General features: G+C 47.2%; 1 protein-coding gene across 3 annotated transcripts in view; it reads left to right on the forward strand.

Annotated features, from left to right (window-relative positions):
• The first annotated feature begins 3,721 nt into the window (after positions 1–3,721).
• STPG1 (sperm tail PG-rich repeat containing 1) overlaps positions 3,722–18,576 on the forward strand; it is a 264,699-nt gene continuing 249,844 nt past the window's right edge. For 2 of the 3 annotated variants that reach the window (XM_085647846.1, XM_085647848.1), the window contains exon 1: positions 3,722–3,813. The gene's annotated coding sequence lies outside the window, so the exon portion shown is untranslated. The remainder of the gene's footprint in view (positions 3,814–18,576) is intronic. The other variant, XM_085647849.1, reaches the window with a different exon arrangement.

Genomic DNA, 18,576 nt, shown 5'->3' on the forward strand with positions numbered 1-18,576 from the left:
TTCGTACTTGTCATGCCGGAAACTGCTATGGATACTCCTTCCGGGCGGCTCGGTTCATCTTTAGGAGTTACGGCTCGGACGGAGAATGGGGCTTGATTCATAGCCTACGTGTTGGTCGTGTTTTTGGCAGTTATGCGCATCGTACTTACTCTACAGGACGGACCGGCTCCGGGTACGTGTCGGTCGCACGGAAAGGCTACGGACAGCTGTCCGACCGGCCATCGGAATCGGCCCCTAAGTGTAAAATAAACGTTGTCCTTGGTGCAACGTAAACAGCATCATGCTATCACATTTAGGATCAAAATCACATTTAGCTGCAAAATCCCATTATGGTACAAAATCACCATTGATGCAACATCACAACAAGCATAGAAACAATGTTTATGCATACAAAAGTGTCTCCATTGCACTGCATGGGTATTTCCTTTTGCTTTGCATGAACTACGATGGACTGCACTTTTTAAAGCAGTCAGACATGTGGAACGCCATGGTGAAAACTAAAAGCTTGAATGACAGTTTATTTAGGCAGTGGTTGAGGTGAGCCAACCAAAACAAATAAATGGCTAAAGTGAGCTAAACTAATGCCTTCCGCTGTGGATGTTGGTCGAGCCTGGGCAGTGCATGCGCTGCTTTGAGAGGCATACTTTATTCAGGTATGGACTTGAAGCTCTGCCCATTTTTCAATTGGCTCCTGTTACTGTTGTTTCTAAATGGTTGCTTTTGATTTATGAATAGGGTTAGTAGTCCCTCCTTAGTACCGCCTTGACTGCATTTGTAACCTCCCATGAGGGCTGGACTTTTTACTTGTGTTGTTACACGGTCTATTTTATCTACAGTCTGTGAGCACTATTTACTTTAATGATTTTCCCCAATTGCAGGCATGAAGCGCTTTCCTACAAGGGTGCCCGCTTTGCCTCCGGGCGCCGTGCTACGGTTTTAGCTCGGCGCCCGCTTTTACATTTTTATTACCAATAGGGCCAACTTGAAAAACAAATGCTTTTTTTTGTAAAAGCACCCACTTCTGCGCTTTCATTTTAATAGCAGCCGTGCACCTTTCTTTCGACGAGCCGCGTCTAAAGAAAGGGGCGTGGCCGCCATTAAAGTGAAAGAGAGGCATGGGGTGCTTTTTATAAACAAGCATTTGCAATGCAATAGCCTTCACATTTGAGAGAGTGTAAGCTATTTAGGGTGACCAACCGTCCGTAAATTTCACGGACAGTCCGTAATTTCGGCCGTCTGTCCGTTGTCCGTGAAGGATTCTTTAACGGACGCCATTTGTCCGTAATTTTAAGCGGGCACCGATCGCACCACCCTAAAGCCAGTACAGCTTCCACCCACCTCCCTGCTTGACTCCGATGCTGTTGAGGTCGGGTGTAACAGACTCCGATGCAGTACCAAAGCTCAGATACCCAGCAGCATTGGAGAGGCACAGCGGGATGGCAACCCTCACACCTTCAGCCCTTGATGAGCTGTTAAGAGGTGTTTGAACGTGACTGAGAGGGAGGGGCTGCAGCTTCAGGAGCAGGGGCATCTATTCAGATGCAAACAGCCCTGAATGCATCATGTTAGCAATTTAGAGGGGCCTCACACATTCCCTTCCTGCCCAGGTCCCCAAAAATCGTAGAACCGGCCCTGATTACACCGAGGCAGCACGTGGTTCTCTTCACAGAGCTTAATTGCTGTTACTAAATTGTAAGCACACCTCGGTTCTTCAAACATGCAGTCTATAAAGTAATAAAATAAAGAAATGGCACAATCGCACCCACACTGATTAACAAAGTATGGAGGACAATCAGTTAAATCAGTTCTCTTGGAGTATCTCCTTTAAGTACTGTACATCACAGTGGGGGATGGCAAAACTAATATTTTAGAAAGAGAGCCTGTCGTCTCGTTGTCTTGTCCAGGAGGGGGTGAGGAGCCCTACCCCACCCTGGAAGAGACCAAGATGATACTAGAATACTGCATGCCCACCCCTGTGCCCACCCTGGTGGATCCTGTCCCCCCCCTCAGTGATGGCTCCTGTCCCCCCATGTGGTGGCTCCTGTCCGCCCCTCCGCCTGTGATGGCTCCTGTCCCCCCTGTGGTGGATCCTGTCTCCGCCCTGGGTGGCTTCTGTACCAGTCCTGGAATGGCTCCTGCAGCGAGGGTGAAGTTCTTGATGGGCCTCTTCTCAAAAAGGCTCAGCTCAAAATTAATATGAAAAGGTGAGCAAGTGAGTAAGTGAAGGGATGAGTGGATGGCTGGATGAATTAGTGAAAGGGTGAATGGATGAATGAAAGATTGAATAGATGGATAATGAGAGAGGATGGATGGATTGAGTGAGTGGAAGGATGGATGGATGAGAGAAAAGGTAAATAGCTGGATGTATGGGTGGAAGGGTAGCTGGATGGGTAAAAGGGTGGATAGATGAGTGAAAGGATGGATGAGTGAAAAGGTGGATGATGAGTGGGTGGATGGATGAGTGAAATGATGGATGGATAAGTGCAAGGGTGAATGGATGGACGGATGAGTGAAAGGGTGGATGTAAGAATGGATGAGTGAGTGAAAGGGAGGGTAGGTGGACAAAAGGATGAATAGATGAGTGCAGGAGTGAAATGATGAATGGATGAGAGAAAGGATGGATGAGTGATAGAGTCAATGGATGGATTCATGAGTAGATGGGTGGGTGGATGGATGGAAGGAAGGATGGCTATGTGAAAGGGTCGATGGAGAGAGAAAGGGAGGATGGATGGATGACTGAAAGGGTGGATGGGTGGAAGGATGAGTGACTGGGTGGATGGATGAGTAAGTGAAAGGATGGCTGGATGGGTGAAAGGGTAAATGGCTGGATGGATGAGTGAATGGATGGATGGATGGGTAGAAGAGTGGATGGATGAGTGTACAGATGGATAGGGTGAAAGGGTGGATGGATGGATAATGGATGGATGAGTGAAAGGATGCATGAAGGGATGGATGAGTGAAATGATAGATGGATAGGTTTGCAAATGGTTCCATATGTTTGGATATGGCTGGGCTTACTTATATACTATTGCGCAACCTCCTCTGATGTGTCTGTAAAACTTACCTATTGTCCTGAAGTTTTGTCCTGAATTTTGACCCTTTGTCCTGAATTTTTACACTCACCGTCCTGAATTTGCACCAATGCCAGTTGGTCACCCTAAAGCTATTGCCATTGTAAATGACAAGGCCTTTTATTTATCTGTTTTAAAAACCAACATTTAAATAAAAGGCATTGTCATTTACCATAGCAATAGCCCAAACTCTCGCAAATGCGAGACCTATTGCATTGCAAATGCTTGTTATTACATGAACTCCAGTACACACTTTAAAGCTACTGTAACTAGACATAATAAAGTGTACTTATTTAACTTATTCCCACTCCCACATAAATACATATGTTAAAAATACGAGGGATTTTACCATCCAGCGAGCCTATGCGTCTAGCTTTAAAAAAAAGTGTGAATGCCAACAATTACTCAATTTGGCTATAATTTGTAAACTAAATATTCATCAAGTATTCCGTTTTACATAACCTGCTCATTACGCTATTGTTGACAAAGTTTCATAGCTACGTTTGCATGTGAAAAGTTGCACGCTGCGCATGGCCGCGGCATTAGGTCACGGCGGAAGTAGCACAACGCGCCTGTCTTTATGTCTAACGTAGGAAGAGGGCGATATAAGTCTACGTTTGGCCGTCCTTCTTCAATTTCATTAGGTTCGATTCGTCGCTACGCGACGGGAGTAAACAGTATGGCTGCTGGGAGTGTTATAAAGTGTCCGAAGGAACTATTGACTCTTCACCGTACCTTGCAGGTAAATGAAAATATATATACACACACAAGGAAAATTCCCTGCTCAGGTATTGCACAGCTGTCTACGCCATTTCTATAAATAGTACACCCCAGAGCCGTAAAATATTGTAATTGTCATACCCTCTGCACTTGAATTTTACTGAATCAATTATATTGCAGACATAACATGCATTGGCTTGTATAAGCGCAGGTGTCTCAGATCTTATTTCCAATATATTGCTGCCTTTTTTCAAAATCAATTATCCAGTCTCAGCGTGTACTTACGGTAATAGGTTATCAGATCTAACGCTGCATTGTTTGCTATACCTTGCTATCTGTATTCGAAATGAATGTTTTCAGCTAGGCTTTGCTTTCGGCGAGCTACATTGGTTATATACCAGCTCCCATGATTGTACATGGGCTGGAAGAGGTGGGAGGAGATTTTCGTTGTGCTCTGCCAGGGATGTCGATATTCAGGACCTGATTAAGTAAATACACCGCGCTGTCTACGCATACTTCTGGGTTTTAAATCTTACTCCCCGTTCACTGCGCTAGTTTCCAGTGCATTTTATCTATGCACCACATACGTTGTAATATCTCAGTGTTCATGCACGATATAAGGTTACATAGCTACATTTCTATTGCATATGTTATTTACCTTAATGTCACAATGGTCTTGAGTTATCAGACCTCGGTAGTCAAGTCCTGCAGGGGCCACCCTATTTCAGCGAGCAAGTATTACGCATCCCCCGTCTCAGGCATTACAAGCATGAGGAGATATCAGGCGAATAAATGTACCGAGTTCTACATTTGCTCAGTGAAAACACTTTATTCGACTGTACAACAATTACTCCATTCCTGTATCTAAAACAACAGAACCAAAATTCTTTACTGCAGAATTTGATAAATCCAAATGATAATGTGAAATAAATGTCTGAGGAGCCGACCATGTCCCCCCTGCCCTACAAATCGCAAGTAAAGAAGCACCACCCGCCTCAGCCCAAGAAGCCGAAACCGCTCTTGTAGATCAACCCCAGACATCCTGAGGAGGGTCACACACCCAGCTGACCTTTGAGCCCGTGTAATAGCCCCTTTAACACATCTACTCAGCATGGGAGCTGACATTTTTTTCCTTTGTTGGTGACCCCACATAAGATAAACTAGGAGTTAGAGACACTAAAAGGGTTTGTTCTCTTTAAGTAGCTCTACAAACTTCTTGGTGTATCCAAAGTAGATGTCAGAATCTGGAGACGATAGAAAACGTGGCATTATTATCTCCTGGGAAGAATGATACTTGGACTGCACATTTGGAACAAATTTGAGATCAAACCGAAGTACAACCCTATCTAGAAACATACTTAAATAGGGAAAATTAATCAAAAGAGCAGAAAGTTCTCTTAATCTTCTGGCAGAGGTGATGGCTAAAAAAGGCCATCTTCTCTCAATATGGTGCAGACTAGCATCCATGGTTCGAATGGAGCCAACTGGAAGACTTAAAGGACAATTGACAAATAGAAAGTGGGTACTGCATTATGAACTGCTGGCATTTTGAGTCTAAAACTTGTAAGAAGGTGCGCCACCAAAGGAAATATCTGAGAGAATTCATGAGATGAACTTCTGAATGCACGAATTGCAGCCCACATGGCGGTGAGGTTGGTGGAAACTAACCCTTTTACAAAGCCTTCCCTCAAAAACTCCTAACATGTGAAAAGGGGAAATAGAGTCTGGAGCTGCTGATTTCTGAGTGCACCGAGTGAAAAGAAGCCCAATGTAAGTCTTCAGAGTGGGTAGCTTCCTAGAACCTTATATGTCTTCTGCCCAGTGCTTAATTTGTAAAATATGAAGTGCAGGTGCTCAAATGTTTGTCGGAGGCCACACCCACTTTGTTCTGGCTCCACCCACTTACTCTATAAGCTCCACCCACATCTTCAACTGGCACTGCTAAAAGTCAAATATAATACCTGTTCTGAATTTCAGAAAGGGAGCCTTCCTCAGAGGAGGTTCCCCGTGAACCATTTAAAAAAAGATTAAAGCAAAAGTGCATTTAAAGCATAATTTTGGAATAAATTAGCTAAAACCACTAAAGCATTGAAAAGGAACAATTTCAGTGCTCTGTGTGCTGATTTGGGGAAAGGACAATACTGGAGGTAGGGCATGCCATTTTTAACAGAGTCTATGAGTTCAAAGATACAACTTTGACATAGCTTAAGTTAACCCCTTCGGTGCCCGCCCCTTTCCCCGCCCTGTGCCGGCCGTTACATTAGCGGGCGGGGTTTGTGACGAGCTGGACTCGTCATGGGCACAGCGCCACCGCGGCCCATGACGAGTCCAGCTCGTCACGGGCATTGAAGAGGTTAAGTGACAAAATAAAACAAAATGTTGTGAAAACACTAGTCCAAACAGATAAACTGAATAAAATCATGCAGTACACTTGAATGAGTCAGCCTCTGTCACTTTCAGTGGCCGAAGGGGTATGGGGTTAAGGTTAATCAGTATAGTGGAGTATAAATGTGAAGGTGCATGGCTGTCTAGGGGAACTTTTCCAGACTGAAGATCTTGTGGGCCTGCAAAGTGGTGGAAGTCCTATCCCTCATGACGACGGGGGAGCGTCACTGAAAGCCTTGGACCTGGGAGCTTTAGTTTTTAGCCCTGAAGTGCCCAGGGCCAAGTGTCTATCAGTGACAAAGTAGTGTGGGGTCAGCAAATCTCACTGACCACATCCACTCTGTTACGAGTAAGGGACTGCACCCTCCTCTCATTGGTTGACTCATAGCAAGGTCAGCCAATGAAAGGAGGCGACAATGCCAATCGCCAGGAACCAACAAAGCTTCACCAATGGGGGTCACTTTTATTGTGGTCCCCGGGCCTATTTTTTGTCCCAGTCAAACCCTGGTAGGGGCGTAGCTATCAGTAGTGCAACAGGTGCCGTGACACTGGCGTCGGAAGGCATGAACGGCCCACTGCACACCAAATAGCAGACTTTTTTTTAGGGATTGTGTGTCCCAATTTTCTTGTCTGCAGCACACTGGCTGGTGTCTCTATCCCCTCCCAAAGTTTTATTTTTATTTTAGCTCTGATTATGTCTGTTTCTTTTGATTGGGGTGAAAATAATACGGTATGATTCACAAGCGTTTCACTTTTTTTGGTCATATTTATCCTCCTGTGTTTCATGATGCCCAGAGGGTTTATATTCGCCCTGATTTACAAGTGTTTCGTGGGTGGCAAGGCGACTCAAATATGGCCTGATTTGATATGTTTTACGAGGAGTGAAAGAGCTTGTATTTGGCGTCAGAGTCGGTGCTTCACGTGTGGCAAGGAGGCTCACGTATAGTCTGATTTACGATTGTTTAATGATAAAGGCGTTAAAGGAAAGCAGAGGTGACGATTTCATGGTTGGTGGAGTTAAACACACAAATACTAACTTCTCTTCAATTTTCCAAGACATTATTCCTCCTAAAAGTGGATACATAGGATGCGGACTGTCATTCCTCAAAATGTGACAATGGTGTTTTCAAGAAACGACTGGTGCAAAGTAAAAGTATAGTGGATTAAGCTCTGTAAATGCTATTTCACAACTTTCTATGAAAAAGAGCGTACCACACATCGCCATAACACAATTTCTGTTCAATATGCTAAAAAAAATCCCCATTTAAAGGTTGGCAGTGTTTCGAACACTCTTCAGCAAACAGAATCAGTATCGAAAAGCGCTATGGCTTCAGGCCACAATAGGGTGACCAATTGGCATGGGTGCAAATTCAGGACGGTAAGCTTAAAATTCAGGACAGAGGGTCAAAATTCAGGACAAAAATTCAGGACAGAAGGTCAAAATTCAGAACAAACCTTTGTGAAAAAGGTACATTTTACAGACACACCAGAGGAAGTTGCTCAATACTATAATAGTAAGTAAATAGACAACCACTTAAGTACAAGTCAAAATAAATTTATACGAGGTTGAGAAAATCATGCACTTCACAATTATTTGGTATGTGTGCAGCTTTGAGCAACTGTGCAGGTCTTTTTGTGGTATTTCATATGATAATTTACATTCTGTCATCCATTAATTCTTTCATCCATCATTCAGTCTTTCACCATTCATTCTGTCCTTCCATCTGTGTGCCCATCCATATCCAAACCTTTTCAATCATTTACAAACCTATCCATTATCTAGCCTTCCATCCATCATTTCACTCATCCATCCCTTCATCCACCCACCCTTTCACTCATCCATCCATCATCCATCCATCCTTTCACCGAATCCATCCTTTCACTCATCCATCTACTCTTCCACTCATTCATCCAATCACTAATCCATCCAACCATTTACCCTTTCACCCCAGCCATCCTTCCACTCATCCATTTAGTCTTCCACCCATTCACTCATCCATCCAACCATTTACCCTTTTACCCATTGAGCCATCCTTTCACTTACTCATCCATCCACCCAGTCACTCATCCGTCCACCCTTTCACTCATCCATCCATCTAACTCTCTACCCTCCCTTTCATTCATTATGCATCGTTCACCCATCCATTCTGCCAATTATTCATCCATGCTTTCACTCATCCATCCATCCTCCCTTTCTCTCGCCATGCCCCTTTCACTTAGCCACCCATCCTTTCTGCCACATTTTACCTATACACCCACCCACTCATCCACCCATCAAGTTGCAGACAAAAGATGCTCATCAAGAACTTCACCCTCGCTGTATTTCCTAAAGCAAGGGGTGGGGTGGGGTGGGCGAGATTCACTATGCACCTGCACATAGGCAATCTGAAAACTTGGAAGTCATGCATGATGCAAAGTGCCAGGACGTGAGGTGACTGTGACATGGTGTTGTTTCCAGGGCTTTACGTGGGATAAAAAAAAGTCGGGGTCTCTCCAGGGGGTGTGTCTGATTTAATTAAGCGCTTGGCTTAAAACACGTAAGCTAAAAATATGTGCTGAGCATAGTGCGCCGCCCGACTGGTATTTTGCTGTTTCTGTCATTGCATCCAGTAACATTAGACTTTCAGCAAGCCATGAGTATTGGCTTTGGCAATGGATGTTAGTTGCATAAAATCAATTAAAAAAAGCAGCAACTATGGCTTTGTTGTAAATAATATTAACAATGCTTCAGCTCTGAAATGATGAGACTGTGAAAGAACTATAATTTCTTCTTCTAAACTTTTTTACTTTGCACACTGTAATTGTGGTACTTCTCTTCTACATATTCTTTTTGTTTGCCTGCTTGGTGTAACTTTTCCTTCTGCTGCAATAGTATTTTGGAAGAAAGCCTGGTAAAGAAAAGGGTCTGGGTCACGGTAATCCTACAGTTTGTGTGCTGTGTCCCCTTCAGTGCACCAGAGCCCATTTGAAACAAGAGCTAATCCCAATTCCTCATTTTGGAGGTCAAGACTGAATGAAGTGCAACATGTCACCCGAAAAATGTTGTACACTGTTTCACTGGTGTTTAGTAAATGCTCAGCTCACAACACCTAGATTTGTGTGAGAATCAAAATGGGGTTTAAAGTTATGAAATTTCAAGTCAGCCTTGTACTTCTGTAGGCTATCTTGACTAGTGTTCAATGTCACGCTCAAGACCACCGCCTTAGAGGAGTCTTAAATGTAAATGTCGTCCATCTAACCTTAAGGGAATGCCCTGCCCCAGGGGGAGACTGGAGGAGGCCCCCACATGCTTTCACAGCCCAGACTGGCCAATTGTCATTCTGGATGTGGCAATCAGCCGCATACAGAATGACAATGGGCGGGGGTGGGCTGCTCTTGTGCTTCACAGATGAGTGCGAGGCGCCCCATCAAGGGGGCTGAGGCCTCTCACAGGGAACTCTTCTGTTTCCTGCAAGGCCCAAAATTTCAGACAAAAGGCGTCCGTAAAAAGGATCCTCACGGACAACGGACGTGAGGTCCAATTTAAGGACGGTTGGTCACCCTAGGCCACAAAAATAAAATCTTCCCTAATGATAGTCAATCGTGTTTATGGCTGTGTGCTGAACAATTACCCAGATCCCCCTATAATCACAGACACAAATCGTGTTCAGCTCTGAGATGACAGTGCAGCTGTCTACAGGACCTACTGCTTACAATGTACATAGAGTATACTTACGGTCAGCTCTCTGTGACCATTGGTGTATTTGCATCCGCTTCTTAAAGCCATTGCCTTAAGACATTCTCCGTCACATCTTAAGTCAACCAAGAGGGGTAGTTTTCTGTCACCACAATGCTATAGTCCGTTTGCTGTATTATTCTGCCTTTGAATGAGTGATTTCATTGCAATGCATGGGTAACTATTTTATCTAAAAAGTACACTCAACCATCACACTGTTTGTGATGTGCAATTCTTTATATCATATATGCATTGTATATAGAAAGCAACCATATTGTTACTGAAACTGGTATTTCGTTTATGTTACTGACCTGCTTTAAGTTGTGAGCCTAAATCTACCATCATCATCGTAATAATCGTCGTATTATTCATATATATATTATGGAGCGTTTGGAGCCGCCGGAGGTGAGCTGCCTGCTGCCTGCCTCCAGCCCCACGGTCCACGCCTGTGATATTACAGTTACAACCAGACCGGCTGAACCCCCATCACTCTACCCCAAAAAAAATACAGCATTGGTGACGGCATACGGGCATAGATAGTTAGCATTGGCATCCCTAGTTAGCTGGCTTCGCTTAGCTAGTTAGTTTACAATCAATTACTGCTGCAGCTTAACTTAAAACTTTTAAGTGCTTAACTTCTAATCTCTTACCATTACTCGTGGTGGTGGGCCGGTGGGCAGGGGGGCACACTCTGCTAGCTGCACTGCCTCCTTGTACCTTTGCTGTTTGCTTTAATAATTAGTACGTGCGTACTATGATTGATTAGGCGGCGGCAGCCTGGTGCTGCCTGATTGCTACCAGACCGCAGTCTGCAGTGCCAGACCGTCCTGTAGACAGTACTACTGGGTGCCAGACAGTTGATCGATGCCTACACTGCACACAGCCCAGCCAGCTCTGCCCTTCGTCGTCGTCGTTGGTCGGGCCGGGGCCGCCGGGCTGACTTAATGTCGTCGATGACTCATGGGGATCTGCCACGGTGGTTATGCTGGAGCAGGGCAACTGGTGGCTCCGTTGGCTGCGCTGCCGACTTTGGTACAGGAAACCAGGGTTCAAATCGAGTCTCGAGGTCCCGTCCACATCCTGTGATTCTGGGCAAATCACTTAATCTTCCTGTGCCTGAATATGTAATGTAAATAGGGTGCTTATGTACAGCGCTCCAATACCTTTGGGTCGAGTTCGCGTTATATGATGCAAAAAAAAGAGTGAAAATAATCTGTGCGCGCAATATCAGAACCTCCGGCTCGGCCCCAACGCCCGCCCAAATAAATCAGTGTGTGTTCCTGTAAAGTCGTCTCAATGAACACTCGAGACACGCGTGATCTTTCCGCTATATTTATTTGCATGCGAATGAGCAGTTACTCCGAGGAGCGCCGGCCAACACTCTCTGTCCCTCGCTGCGGCGCGCTCTCTCTCACCTCGCTCCGCGCTCGCTCTGCGCGCGCATCCGGCGCCAACGTGCCTGCCCGCGTCACGTCAGCGTGACGCGGTAACAACTAGACCGCTACATATCTCCCCCTTTTACCAACCCAAAGATCAGTCACTTACAGTTCGCAGTCCAGTTCAAAGTCTTGGAACCTGGAAGGCCTTACAACTTGTCTTCCGCTCCTGGTCACCTTACCACTGTACCCTCGCGCCACTTGGCTCTGTGTCTCCTCACGTTCTGTTCCTTCAGTCATCGCTCCTCCACTGTTCATATTACCTCTGGGCCTGTCCATCTCTGCCACTGGGGTCTCACCCCCTTGCTCTCCTACTTGCTCCTCTCCTACATCTGCTTCTTCCCTTTCTTCACTTCCGCTCACCTTATTCCCTTCATCCACGTCTTCCGTGCCTTCACCTTCCGGTTCCCACTGTTCCCATCTCAATATCTTGTTGCACCGGGCCATGCGGTCCTGCGACCACACATTCCCATCGCTGAGCAGGGCCGCTCTATCATACACTTCCTTGACCTGCATGGGCTTGCTGTACTTGCTGTCTCCTTTCCTTTGTAGGGTAGCCAACTTTACTCTCACCCATTCTCCCCTCACTAACCGAGTGTCCTTCACACTCCTCCTCTTATTGTAGTTATTGGTGTAGATGGTTTGTGCCCTCTCCAGATTTGCTCTTACGACCGCCGGAGACCATTCGCTGGTCACTACCTTCTCCTTCCAGATTCTGTTGTCGTGCGTGAAGGGTTCACGTCCTCTCAATATTTGAAACGGGCTGTACCCCGTGCTTGTGGGTGTTATTCTGTAGGCCCATACCATATTCTCCACCGCTTTCTTCCAGTCTTTGTTACAGGTGATGGCCGCTTGTATGGCCCCCATCACCACCCTGTTAAATCGTTCCACTAGACCGTTACCTGCCGGATGGTATATGGCCGTGTGCTTTACCGAGATGCCGTTTCTCCCCATGAACTGTTTCCATTTTTCTGATGTGAACTGGGGCCCATTGTCGCTCAAGATGGACTTGGGAATTCCCTCCCGGGTGAATGTCTCCGATAGGAACTCCAGGATGTTCTCCGTATCCATGGATTCGCTCACTTTTATCTCTGGCCATTTGGAATAACGGTCGATGAGGACACACACATACTTCTGTACGCTCTGGTCATCCAGCACCGGTCCTAAAATGTCTATCGACAACTCTTCCCATGGGTTTGAGGGAGTGTCGAATTTTCCCAGTGCCGGGCGTAATGGCCTCAACGTTTTGTCGGCCCCTTGGCATTGGGGACACTCCCTGACGTGTCTCTCTGCTCTCATGTCCATGCCTGGCCACCAGTAGTTCTGTTTCGATCTGGCTTTGAGTTTCCCAATGCCAAGGTGGCCTTCATGTAATAAGTCCAGCAATTTGTTGATGAGGTTCGTGGGGGGGATTACTCTGTCTCCTCGGTAGATGAATATGCCCTCGTCTCCCACTGTCAGTTCTTCTCTCACTTCATAAAAAGGTTTGAGGTTGGTTTTCACCTTTTTCTAATCAGGCCACCCTTGGGTGATGTGCACTTTTGCCTCCATCAGGTCAGCATCTTCTTCATAAGCTTCAGTCCACTCTTGTATGCTGATGATCTTCTCTTGGTCCTCGCTGAGAGCCACCATCTCTCCTCTGTCCGCTGGGTCTTCCTCCCCCGGCTCCATGGCCGCCGCTCGACTCAGGTAGTCCGCCACTCGGTTCCTGTTTCCAGGGATGTACTCCACGTCATATCTGAATTCCAACAATTTTAGGGACATCTTCGATATCCTGGGTGTGGCGCTGGCGTGTCCGCACGATGTTAAAACCTTCACTAACGGCTTGTGGTCCGTTTTGAGCAGGAATCGGGTACCCCATAGGAACTGCCGGAACCTCGTCATGGCCCACACTACCGCCAACATCTCCTTCTCAATGACGCTGTACTTGCCTTCTGTCTCCGTCAGTGCTCTGGAGGCGAAGCTTATTGTCTCCATGTCCCCACTTCCTCGGTCTTGCATGAGTACAGCGCCTAACCCCTTGTCGCTGGCGTCCGTGATGAGTATGGTGGCGCCTTGTGGGTCGTACCCCTTGAGTGGTATTGCTTCTAGGATCCCCTTTTTGATGACTTCAAATTCCGCTTGGGCTTCCGGTGTCCATTGGAACACCGTGCTTTCTCTGGTCAGCCTCCTCAAGTTGTAGGTCTTGGATGCGAATTGTACCACGAACTTGCTGTAGTACTCCGCCATCCCCAGGAATGATCTGACCTCCTCCTTGTTCTTGGGGGACGGTGCTTCAACGATGGCTTTCACGTTCTCCATCTTGGGTGTGATCCCCTGTTGCCCTATTTCGTGGCCTAAATAGGTCACCGATTGCAGTCCCAACCGGCATTTCGACCATTCCGCCGTGAGACCTTTGGCCTCCAGTGTCCGTAATACCTTTTCTAGTGTCCGGTCATGGTCCTTCCTGTCTCTGCCCATCACTAGTATATCGTCCTGGAAGTACTGTACGTCCTTGCAGTCTCTGAACAGTTGGTGCATCATCTTCTGGAAGACGGCCGCCGCCGAGGCTAGCCCGAACGGCATGCGACAAAATCTGTAGCACCCAAACGGGGTAATGAACGATGTGAGACTTTTGCTGTCCGGGTGTAGAGCTACCTGGTGGTAAGCTGATGTAAGGTCGATGGTGGAGTACCACTGGACTCCTCTGGTTCTCGCCAGCATCTCCTCTATCTTGGGAAGGGGAAATTTCTCCACCACTATGTTCTTATTGAGTTCTCTCAAGTCCACACAGAGCCTGACCTTCCCGTTGGGTTTCATCACGACCACCAAAGGCGCCAGCCATTCGGCACAGGTTATGGGTTCTATGATGCCCTTCTTCTCCAGATCTTGGAGTTCTGTCTGGACAGCTTCCCTTACTGCAATGGGCACATTCCTCACTTTATGTGCTACTGGTGTGGCTCCTTCCTTAAGTACTATTTTGTGTTGAAATTTCTCCATTTTTCCTACTGTGCCCCCAAACACCTTTGGGTAGTTCTTCTTCCATCTATCCATGTCCGGCCATTCCTCCTGGTCTGTGAGCAGGATCTGTTCCTTCCCCCCTGGGTCGAGTTTTATGCCCAGGTCGCCCTGGTCCAACCATCCCAGGACGGAGGGTCCTTTCTCGGCCACATACAGTTTGCACCACGCTGATCGGCCTCTGAACTCGAACAGTAGACATCGGAAGCCTAGCATGGGAATGCGATCACCATTATATGTTACCGGTCGTATGTCTAGTTTCTCCAGCCCAGGGCCCAACTTGGTTTGGAATTGTTCTACCCACACTGCTCTCTGTATGATGGTAAATGGGGATCCGGTGTCTGCCACGACTGAGATGGTTATGCCGCCCATGGACATCTCTAGGACCGGTTTGGTTGATCTCTTGGCATCCACGCTCAATACCTGATCGTATATACACAAGACAGTGACCACCTCTTCCTCCGTGGCTTCTTCCTGGTCTTCTGTGCTTTGGTCCATATATTTCACCACTCCTTTCTGCTGTTTCTTCCGACACACCTTCTCGTAGTGACCCATGATACCGCAGTGCATGCATTTGGCTCTGAAGGCCGGGCAACGTCTGTCGTGGGCTTCGTGGGACCAACTTCCACACCTGTAGCACGTTTTCTTGTTCTCGCTGTCCGCTTGTTTCCCTTGCCATCTGCTGGTCCCTCTGGCTATGGGTGGTTTGGTTTTCTGGTCCCTGCGGTGATCTCCCTCCTGTATCCTGTTCACCATGGTTGGGGTGACCGTCTCTTTCCTGGTAGCATCGGCGCACCTCTTTGAGAGTTCTGCCCTCTTCACTATGACCATTACTTCTTTGAGTGTGGTGTCCCCACTCGCCCACAGCTTGTCTTGCACGTTTGCACTGGTGGTGTGCATGATCACCTGGTCTTTTATAAATTCGTCTTCCCACAGTGCGTACCTGCACGGGGCTGCTAGCTTCCTCAGTGCTGCTACATACTCTTCGATGGATTCCCCCACCTTTTGTTTCCTTTGCTGGAAGTTATATCTATCTACCGAAACACAGACGGTGGGGCGGTATCGCTCATCTAGGTCCTCCACCGCGTGCGCATACACATCATCGTCTGTGTCTTCTCTCTTCGTGGGTACTAAACTCTTGTATATTCTCAGTCCTTCTGGCCCTAGATTTAGTAGCAGGATGCGTTTTTTTCTCTGAGGAGTGAATTTTTCTTCGTTCTCGTCCTCCAAGACCCCTATGAAATTGTCTATGTATTCCTTCCAGTCCTCCCATTTCATCATTGGTTCACCAGGTTTCGTTAGGAATTGCACCGGTGCAATCGCATACCCTGCCGGGGTACTCATCTTTACTTCCTTGGTGCTTGTTTCGTCGGTGGCTTTGCTCGGGGGGCTGCCTGGGGTGTTGTCGTTGTTTCTTGTGTGCTTGATCCTCTGGGGGCTCTTGTCACTGGACCCCACTTCCTCCTCTTTGGTAGCCAGTGCAGCGCTCTCTGTGCTTGATTACGTGCGAAGGCGGCTCGTGTGCTTTTGGCGGTTGTGGACGGCGTCGTCCCTGTGGCCTGTATGTGGTTCGGTTACTGTACCGTGGCACTGCCACGCTCCTCGGTTGCTCTGTGCCTTAGATCGACCTACGCGGTTGGCGAGGGCGTATCCCGTGACTCCCCCCACTCCAGGCGGCCTGTGCTGTGTTCTGTTTGGGGCCCGATGGCCTGGTAGCGTGTCTTACTTCAACTCGTGGGAGCCACGTGGAGTGTTGCCCTCTACTGTGCTTCCCCGTCGGTCTGGTTTCTATCCCGACCTCGTCGCCACTGTAAAGTCGTCTCAATGAACACTCGAGACACGCGTGATCTTTCCGCTATATTTATTTGCATGCGAATGAGCAGTTACTCCGAGGAGCGCCGGCCAACACTCTCTGTCCCTCGCTGCGGCGCGCTCTCTCTCACCTCGCTCCGCGCTCGCTCTGCGCGCGCATCCGGCGCCAACGTGCCTGCCCGCGTCACGTCAGCGTGACGCGGTAACAACTAGACCGCTACAGTTCCGAACTTCCGGGGCCCGCCCACCCACTGGAAAGTGGCAAACAGTCAACAACACTGCGTCTGCGTAAGAAGGGCCCGCGTCCGCCATGATGATGATGACATGTATAATATTAGATGTAATTATCATTGAATACTCTCTTGGACTTGGACTTGGCCTGGGCAGGGGCAGCAGGGCTGCTACGTGATTAAGAAGTGTGAGTCGCGGCACTCGACTCGAGTAGCAACACTAAACGCCGTGATGCTGACGCCGGTGATGACACTATGACTCACCCACTCGGCGGGATACTGTGAAAAAGACGCCGCGGGCCTGTGGCTGCACCGAGTACAATAAAGGTATATTTTTAGAAAAACAATAAAACATCAATGTGGGCGTGCGCAGCAGAAGTGTAGACCCGGCCCTGATAATTAAGTGCCGGTGCTAAGCACCGGCAAGCACCGGCACAAATTAAGCCCTGCTTCTGCCACCTGTCGAGAACACCCCAGCTTCTCTAAGCCTAACCTCTTAATTTTCAGGCTGACAAGCTCTAGAAACATGAAACTTTATGACCGAATACTGAAGAAGAGAAGGTACGAAAGGAAAAAGAAACTGATCATCTACTGCCATCTCCAAGATTAAGCGAAATTAAGGGCATCGCTGCCAAAGTGGAGCTATCAATTTCACCTGGAATTTCTCCTCCCAAATCTTCTGCAGGACATTCAAGAGGGAGGGAAACGAAGGAAAGGCATACAGAAGATGCTGCGGCCATGGAATTGACAGAGCATTCACTGCAAAGGCTTGAGGACACCAGGTTTCTGAACAAAAGAGGTGGAGCAGCACATTCGCCCCCGGGAAGAAAAAAGGTCTATGGGCCAGATGCATCAACAATCCATTTTGCGAGTTCCTAATTGCGAATTATTGCGATTCGCAATTAGAAATCGCAAAATGGAATGCATGAAAGTGTGTTTAACACTTTCTGCGATTCCTAGGGGATCGCAAATGACCTACCTCATGAATATTAATGAGGTAGGTTGCAATTTGCGGCCCCCTAGGAGTCGCAAATATCACCGGGATGGTGGCCTGCTGGGGTCAGCAGACCACCATGTCTGTGATTGCTTTTAAATAAAGCAATCTTTTTTCTTGTAAAGCATCCCGTTTTCCTTAGAGGAAAACGGGATGCCTTACAAAAGAGAAAATGAAAACTTTTCCTTTCATTTTCTAAGAGCGACCACTGCCTGCGTTTACAGACATTCACGATGGGGAAGGGGTCCCTTGGGGACTCCTTCCCATTTGCGAATTGGTTACCACCTACTTGAAGTAGGTGGTAAAATGCAAATGTTTTGCAACCACATTTCAGTCGCAAAACATTCATGCATACCGATGCGATTCGGTATTAGGAAAGGACGCCCTAAACACGTCCCTTCCTGAAAGCCAATTGCAAACCCATTTTGCGATTTGGTAAAAGGTTACCGAATCGCAAAATAGGGTTTGCTGCATCAAAAAGGATTTTTTTTTAGTTCACAAACTGCCGATTCTGTGAATTGGCTGTTTGCGAAGGAAAAAAATGCTTGATTCATATGGCCCTTCGTCTGGTAATTCCTCTTCACCTGAATATAAACTTCCCTCACTGACAAAAGATACTCCTCTGCCCTTTAAAATATGTTAGTTGTCATATCGTTGTGGCATTAGTTCCTCATGCCCCCTTGACGATTTATGTAACACTTGGCTATCTGATTGTCTGTTCAGATTTCCAAATGCATCTCATTCAAGTGAGATTGAAAAGCTCATCAAATTGCTGCCAACACTCTCCAACTGGAAGAGAAAACCTTCTCTGTCTCTGACCACTGTCGGTTGACCTAGTGACTGAGAAACACAGATCCCCAACCCCACAGACTCGCATCAGTTGCCAACACTTGTGGTGGTGGTAGTTGAAAAGGGAATCCCTTCACTAGACTGGACTCTGACAGCCTGAATTGAAGCTCTTTGACCACACCTAGCACACTGGAACTAGACTCTCGAAATCCTGAGACGTCTGATCCCAATGATCCAGTAGATGATAGAGAAAAGGTTTCAAATACATTTGGGCCCATGGTACCACAGCAGTGGTTGCTGCCATGTAATCGTGTGCTTTCAACCAGGCTCAGGTTGGAGCTTGTGTCATTCCCAACAAACGTTGAAAATGCGATTGTAGAGCAATGACCCTCTTCTGTGGCAGGGAGGCAGTTTCTTGTTGGGTGCT

This window comes from Triturus cristatus, chromosome 3_2, assembly GCF_964204655.1.
Source record: "Triturus cristatus chromosome 3_2, aTriCri1.1, whole genome shotgun sequence".
In the NCBI taxonomy this organism is placed as follows: Eukaryota; Metazoa; Chordata; class Amphibia; order Caudata; family Salamandridae; genus Triturus; species Triturus cristatus.